Genomic DNA, 8,341 nt, shown 5'->3' with positions numbered 1-8,341 from the left:
GAGGGAAAGGGAGAAGCAGGCACTCCCCACTGAGTAGGGAGCCCTATACGGGGCTCGATCCCAGGACCCTGGGAACATGACCTGAGCCAAAAGCAGACACCTAACTGAACCCCCCAGGCGCCCCAGGGAGGCATGTTTTGTCTCTTTTTAGACTGTCAACCATGTTCAAAAATGCACTGATGCTAACTCTGTAATAGCCCTCGAACAGAGAACACACTGGGATAACAATTATAAAAAGAAATATATTTATATCTCTCAATAGAAATGTTATCAAATGACTGATATTAATTCAACTTGAGAATAATTAGATCATATTACCACATGGAAAACATCATCTCTCTTCAATCTATTGGAGTTTGGTTGTAATCTTGTATAAATAAGTCCTCCCTTTTGGAAATATCAAAAGAGATAGAAACAGGTTTCCCTCTGTGCCTTATTTTTCAGGCTTATTCCCCAGAATCCGTGAATTTTCTTTTTTTTTTTTTTTAAGACTTTATGTATTTGTCAGAAAGGGGGGGGGCACAAACAGGGGGAGTGGCCAGCAGAGGGAGAAGCAGACCTCCAGCTGAACAAGGAGCCTGATGTGGAACTCTGATCCCAGAACCCTGGGATCATGACCCCAGACTAAGGCAGATGCTTAACTGACTGAGCCACCCAGGCATCCCAAAAATCTGATTTTTCATTTGCTTTTCCATTTTATCCTTTCTTTCTACTGCAATACATTTCCTCTTTCTGCCATTGGGAGAGCCATCTCCGCTCTTGGATTTGGCACTGGGATGTCTGAAATATGAATGCAGTTCTTAGAGAGGAGCCTGGGTGGCTCAGTGGATTGAGTGCCCCACACTTGATTTCCTTGATTTCAGCTCAGGTCGTGATATCAGGGTCCTAGATTCAAGCCCAGTGGGGAGTCTGCTTGGGATTCTCTCCCTCCCTCTCCCTCTACCCCTCCCCCTGCTCTCTCTCTGTCTGTCTCTCTCTCTCTCTCTCAAATAAATAAATAAATCTTAAAAAGAAACAAAACACCTAATGCAGTTCTTGGAACAGACAGTAGGTGGAGTTGAAAAGCCATGCCTCTCAGCCAGCCTTCATTTCTGGAAGTCCCAAGTCAAAAGTGTGAGAAGTCTGATGTAATGGGATAGGGGAGAAAAAATGCCCAGGAGAGATGGGGGGGACAGACTGGAATCAGAATACATGGCTGTCTCCTTCTCCCTTAGGTAGCCACGATTATGAAGAGGACCCAGCTTCCTTACTTTCAAATGGAAAACGATTCGACCCCGATTTAGGAATTCTACCCCAGCTGAAGAAATTCAGTGTTTTAGACCCAACTGACACTTTGCCCAAGTATTTCACATACTCAATGCCAATGATATTACAACATCTAATATGCCAGTGTCATTTGCTAAAACTAAGCAAAGATGTACACACATGAATTCAATAAAGTATAAAAAGTGGTTTAAAAAAAAAGTTTATCATTACAAGAGTCCTTTTACAGTTTCTATCTTAGCCTCGGGTTCCTGGAAGGAAATACTTTCCTAGGGAATAGTGAAATAGAAAGGTTTTCTAGGGTTTGCCTAAGAGAACAGTGAGAAAATGGACTGCTCAAAGATGTAAAAATGGAACTGTAACTATGGTACTTGGCTCAGAATGGAATGTGATAGGCCATCAGGAAGGAATGCTATTTGTGCTCCCTGGAATGAAGTGGGATTTATTAGTTATTCTTTCCCAGGACCAAAAAATTGACAATTGGTTGGTCTAAATGAAGTTGTCACTATTTGGACAGAGTTGTGGGAATTCGAAAAAAGATGTAGAAAGTTACAAGTTTAAGTACATTGTGGTTCTGGCATCAGGCCACCGCAGTTTGTGAAAAGTAGGACCAAAAACAAATTAATTCAGGGTGATGTCTTCGTGAAAACTGGAATTATATAATCTTGGAACTGGATTTCACGTGTTCTGACCTCCCTCCAAAAGCAAAAGTCTTCAGAAGGACATCTTCGAAAGATGACCCTCCAGACATTTTCTGGAACACTCTGAGCAAAGAGCTCGAACAACTTTCCGGAGTGCCCCATTCCATTCTTGAACCCCTGATTTCAGCATTTCTTAAACGATGGGGAACCTGGAACACACAGACATATTTCTGGAGGTCTAAGAGTTGTATACAAGCCGATAAATTTTGTCTTTTCATTTGGAGAATGAACTAGAAAGAATTAATATATAAGCATGTTATGGTGACCTCTTTTTTAAAATTAGACTTTTTGGTTTTTGAGCAGTTTCAGGTTTACAGAGAAATTGAGTGAAAAGTATAGAGTTCCCATATATCCCTGACCACTGTACCTCTGATTTCCTATTATTAATGACTTATATTAATGTGGTACTTTTGTTACAATTGATGAGCCAATATCGATAAATTACTGCTACATTTTTAAAGTTTACTTATTTATTTATCTATCTAAGTCATCCATACACTCAACGTGGGGCTCGAACTCACAACCCCAAGATCAAGAGTTATGTGCTCTACTGACTGAACCAGCCAGACGCCCCTCTATATATTACTTTAACTAAAATTCACACTTTACATTAGGGTTCACTCTTTGTGTTGTACATTCTATGCACTTTGACAAATGTAGTGACATCTTTTTATCTGAGGACCACCAGAATGTATTTGTCAGTGCTTACTTTTTTTATGGGTTATGAGAGTGGTTCTACTTTAATTGTTTGGGATGAATAAGAAAAGAACAGTGTTGGACCCAACAGGCAAAAAATGGTGTCAGTTTTAGTGAAAGAAAGTGACATCACAGCATGCCTTCTAAATGAAGTTTTCCCTGCGGTTCAGAAAAAGAAATATGTTAGGTTTGGGTTATCACAATTTATGTGGTGGTCTGCACCTGCCCGAGACAAAAGCCACTGATACCATAGCCATGTTCTGAAGGGTGATTTTGTTTCAGCAAAACAAAATAATCTGTCACATTAAGATAAGGTTATTTAAATAGTGTTGCCCTTGCTTTGTTTGCATTTAACGTATACATTTGCAGATGTAGTTTGTAACTTCAGTTTATAAATTTGTGTAACTGTAAGCATAAGGACTTTATACCTAGCTGTATGCCCATAATTAAGAAACGTCACAGAGCAAATGTTTGTAAATCTTAGGGATTTGCAAGAGTGCTTTTTCTCTATCAGAAGGTCTGTATGTGACTCCGATGTAAGAAACTCCGTTCCCTATATGGAGTGCGGGGCTGCCTCCCTGCGATCTGCACACGCTCATCCTAGTTCTGACCCCTGACACCTAACGCTTCCTCCACACAAAGCCCTCTAAGTATTTACGTGGAACAGTTGCTCAGGTTGTAGCTGTCTCTTTTACAGTGTAAGGGGCTGCAACAGATTAATATAGATTGAATATATGTATCACTCCTGGAGGGCAAATTCTAACCCTCCTCCACTCCCTTCTACCAATTGTCACACACCAGGGCATTAGAGCTGAGGCTAAGATCTGCTTCTCTCATTTCCCAGCTCTCTCGAAAGTGAACACAAGCTCAGCCTGGCCTGATTTGCTCTCAGTGAGTCATATCATCTCTTCAGGAGCTTCCTTTTTGGAATGCTCACGGTCATGTCCAACTGAAGGCTTACAGTTTCTGTAACACAGCCTTCGCCCATTTGAAAACCAGGACAATGTTTTCCTATAACCAGTGTTCTGGAAACTCTCATTCTATATGATTTCCCAAAAAGAACTGGGAGTGATTCTTCAAGCAAAACCTCATGTTATTTTTTTCCCACTACTGTAGTTATAATTACCTGGAATGAAGGATATGCAGAGCTCGCTGGAGAGTACTGAATCACTGATAACCAAAACCATTAAGAAGCTACTGCCTGGAGCCTTTGAAGCTTTGGTTGAAGTTGCGACTTTGGGTTTGGGGTCAAGGTAAGAGGGACCTAAAGGCTCTGTGGAATTGGAGGTGTTAGCTGAATGCTGAAACAAAATAAGGACTTTACGAGAAGAATCCATTCATTCTTCTGCTAGCATGAAAGATGACCGTGGGTCTCTGGCCAGAAAGAATCAACAGAAAAACCAAAGAGAAAGTAGAAATCAGTGACCTCAAGAGTTGAGAGTGGGTTGGCATGAGGTGTTGAGGAAAGGTTTCCTCAAATAGGAAGTCTCTCACATAAAAGAGACTATTCTGAAGTACCATATATATGGATGCCCATATGAAGGGGTGTGTGTGTGACGGAGAGCAGAACTGGAGGGAAGGCAATTTTGCAAGCTGTCTAACCTACACAGCCTAACCTTCAAAGAATAGGAAAAAGAGCCTTCTTACCTGCTACCTTTCAGTAATGTGATTTTGATCAATGTTTGCATTTAATTATGGGAGCTTTAAGAGGAAACCACACATTTTGATCATTCAAAGCCAGGAGGTAACTCCTGTTGGAATCGGTGGTGAGGAGGAAGGCTGTATAGGATAGCCAATGTCTCCGAAGACCAACCCTTGCTGATTCAGGTGTAATGCTTGGATATACTCCTGGTTACATAAAGACAAGCCTGGGTATTCTACATGTAAAAAAGGAGCGTAGATCGTGAAGACGGACAAGTCTACTAAGAGTCCTTGTTCCACCATTTACTAGCCTTGTGACTTGAGCAAATTTACTTAACTTCTCTGCTTCAGATTTGATCCTTGGTAAAACGGGATGATAATAATATCCTTAGCTCACAAGGTTGTTGAGAGAATGAAGTGAGTTAAGGTATACGTGAAGTGCTTAAAGAGTAGCCCATGGTAAGTGTCATAATGTGTAAGAATTGTTATTCTACCATGGCCTTCCCTGTAAAGGAAGCTGGGAACGTGGATATGTGGCTAAAGAAAAAGGAATTACTGCAAGTGACTTCAAGCGATCATGACTATCCCCTGGTGTTGTCACAGGAGTGATTTTCCTGAGAACAGGGATTCCTCACCTGGCAGCTACATAAAATCTGCGCTGTGTCAGCAAGGACAAAGATGGAAGGTGGTAATGGCGGTTGGGGAAGCTGCAGACTGTGTTTGCCACACACTTTGATGTACAGGTGAGGCACGTGAGAAGCATGAAGCCTCCCCAAGGGGGCACAGCTCCTTGGAAGTTAACCATGGCAAAATCCAGGGCTCTCGTTTCACTAGTACTTTTTGGTACGAAATTATTTGATAACTACATGCTTCCCAACTATCATGGCCCTGGTACAAAGTTTTAATATACAAAAATGTATAGATCCTAGAACTTTTTTTTTTAAGATTTTATTTATTTATTTGACAGAGATAGAGACAGCCAGTGTGAGAGGGAACACAAGCAGGGGGAGTGGGAGAGGAAGAAGCAGGCTCCCAGCAGAGGAGCCCGATGTGGGGCTCGATCCCAGAATGCCGGGATCACGCCCTGAGCCGAAGGCAGATGCTTAACGACTGAGCCACCCAGGCGCCCCAGATCCTAGAACTTCTGAAGAATGAAGTACAAGTCTCGTGTGAACACGCTCCAAAGTGTCACTCAGAATAACAGTGCATCCTATTCAGAACCCATCCTGCATAAGCTACGTGGTCATGATTCTCAGGGCGTCTTCATCTGAGATGTTCTGCTTGGCTCGTTTGCCAAGAGATCTTCCAATATCTTTAAGAACATATGACTCTTCCATTCCTGGGTGTATGCTCCCTGCTCTTAGAATTTAGACAGAAATGAGTTAGCCACTTGCTGCCAACCCACTCATTCCATTTTGAGGCAATGCACATATCCAATATTAGAGGGATAGTTAAATTCTGATTTCATTAGGAAATATGCGGAAATTCATCTCATCAATGTAAAGGCTGTGTAGCAACAAGGAAGGGTTGGTGTTGTAATTAATGTTAAGTAAATAAAGCAGTATAGCAGACACTCTGGGTCCGCCCATGTCACTCAGGGCTCTCAGTCGTTTCAGCCAAGTTCCAACTGCCAGATTGAGCATATCTGAATGTGGGAGCTCCTTCCCCGACCACCCCCACCTGGGGACACACACACAGCTAAGGAATTAGCTCCCCTTCTCCACACCCCACTCCCGCAGTCTTCAAACAATGACTGCGGGGAGTTGACGAGTTGACGAGTTGACGTATAAAGGGCCCAGCTCCTAGAGTAGAATTATTTTGAGGTGTGTGTTTTGCATCATGTCCCCAGATTTTCTTGGGGAATAAGCTTCTATCACTTCCCAAGTACACTTTTCTTTGGCTGTTTCTCCTCCCTATAACGCTTCCCCATTACCCTACCAGCATTGCCTGTGTTTCCCACAGAAATTACTGTTTCTCAGGGTCTGCTTCTGGGCAAATCCAAACTAGGACCTGCAGACTAGGGAAGGGAAGACTAGCTCTTTTTACCATGATAACTAATGTGTGGCAGGCCAGGATGAAAAGGAAATACACCAATGGTGGGCATCAAATGGGTGAGAGCATGTTAGATTTTATCCCCTCTATCTTCTAAACTTTCAGTGAAGTTGTTATGTGAGTTTTTAAATTTTTTTTGTTTTCTGTTTTTAAACAGCAGTGAAAACATCTGCATGTCCCAAGTCCACATGCTCAGAAGAAGACTGGAAACAGACGTGAGAAATAGCTATGGAGGAAGTGGGCTGTCCCCAGAATGGTCTGCTGTGAGAACAGGTGAGAACTCGGGAGGCACTGAGGTTTGGGAGCAGGTCAAGGGTGGAAGGTCATAACCTTGTAGAAACCAGACCTCAATCTGGTCCACATTTAACACCTACCTAAACTCGAAGTTTACACTGTTTAGCACCTGAAGTACAGAGATATCTATTTTTTTCAAAGAATAAACTATAAATACACATATTGCATTCATTTCTATTTTTTTCTAAATTCTAAATAACTAAGCTTTTTTGGGGGGGGAAGTCCTTCATAGATAAGTGAAATCATTTCTGTTTTAAAATTGTGATCTACAGTTTATATGATTAGAGCTTCTTTTACTTTACCGAGCTGTTTTCCATGTAAAATCTATTTTTAATCTGAACAGGTGATTTTAGTTATCTTGTTTCTAGAAAGATTATAACAGGCTGTAGAAACTAACATATTTCTTAATTTTTTCTTCATTTTCTTCTTTAGAACATTTGATTTAAACACACACACACAGAGTATTGATCCTATTGCAAAGGGAATTTAGGTCCAAAACTGAGAGCTAAACAGATCATAGGTGCAAAGTCAAAGTGTTTGAATGCGTGGTCTCAGAAAATTTTGTACCCAACAGTATCACTTTGAAATGGAAAGGAGCGGATAGCTACTGCCTCCAAGAGGGTGATTTTATTTGAATGGCTAATTAACCCAACTTACAAGTTTTACTTCTCCTGTAGACAAAGAGAGGGTGGGGCAAACTTCTACCAGTAAAATAAGGAAGGGAAATGTGCTTTTTACCTCCTGTTATCTTTGTCTCACGGGAAGACGGATAAAGGCTGCGTAACTTAAGTAACTTAATGCTGAAAGACTGCATGTTTTAGCGCTGGGGAGATCTAGGTTCAAATCCTGATTCAGCCATTCATTGACTGGGAGATCTTGGGCGAGTTTCTGCCTCAGTTTTTTCCTCTTTAAAATCGGCATTACACCCAACAGAGACAGCCTTTCATCAAAACAAAACCAGAAAGCAACTGCAATGCCCATCAATAGAAGAATGTGCAGAAAAATGACACAGCCGAGAAAGCAGAGGAATGGCGGCGCGCCGTGAAAACATCAACGAATGTCAGAAATACAATGCTGAATGAACAAAAGTGTGCCTCTCTTTTTATAAAGTCCAAAAATAATGAAAACTCAGCAGTAAAGCATGAGGCAAACAATAGAAAAAGAAATACAAAATTCAGCATAGTGGTTATGTGTGGGGAGAGCAAGAGAAGGGAATGGGAGGAGCGTAGAGATGGACGTAAGTTAACATTCATGTTCTTGGTCTTGGGTTGGGTGGGAAGTTCATTGGCAAGTTCATTTTATTACTTAAAATATAAGTAAAGGTTTTGAGAGAACACAGACGTTCCTTGAGGGTATTATGCTACACAAAATAAGTCAGACTGAAAAAGACAAATACCATCCGAGTTCAGTCATAAGTGAAATCTAAAAAAACAAAACAAAACAAAGCAACGCACAAAACAAATGAATAAACAAAAAGCAAAGTCAGATTCCAAAATACAGAGAACAAACTGATGGTTGCCAGAGGGGAAGGGGATGGAGAGATGGGCAAAATGGGCAAAGGGGAGCAGGAGGTATAGGCTTCCAGTTATAGAATGAATAAGTCACAAGAACGAAAAGCACAGCATAGGAAACATAGTCAACGGTACTGTAATAGTGCTGTCTGGTGGGACGGATGGGAGCTACACTTGCAGTGA

At 41.4% G+C, this 8,341-nt stretch overlaps 1 long non-coding RNA gene across 1 annotated transcript; it reads left to right on the top strand.

Annotated features, from left to right (window-relative positions):
* Positions 1-3,795: 3,795 nt before the first annotated feature.
* Positions 3,796-7,983, top strand: LOC103664320. The gene is made up of 4 exons (XR_568992.2): positions 3,796-3,913; positions 4,905-5,044; positions 6,511-6,626; positions 7,581-7,983. It is a non-coding gene; the product is annotated as an uncharacterized LOC103664320 (long non-coding RNA).
* The last annotated feature ends 358 nt before the right edge of the window (positions 7,984-8,341 follow it).

This window comes from Ursus maritimus, unplaced genomic scaffold (genome assembly GCF_017311325.1).
Source record: "Ursus maritimus isolate PB19 unplaced genomic scaffold, ASM1731132v1 scaffold_10, whole genome shotgun sequence".
Classification (NCBI taxonomy): Eukaryota; Metazoa; Chordata; class Mammalia; order Carnivora; family Ursidae; genus Ursus; species Ursus maritimus.
This window is presented reverse-complemented; position numbering and strand designations above follow the sequence as displayed.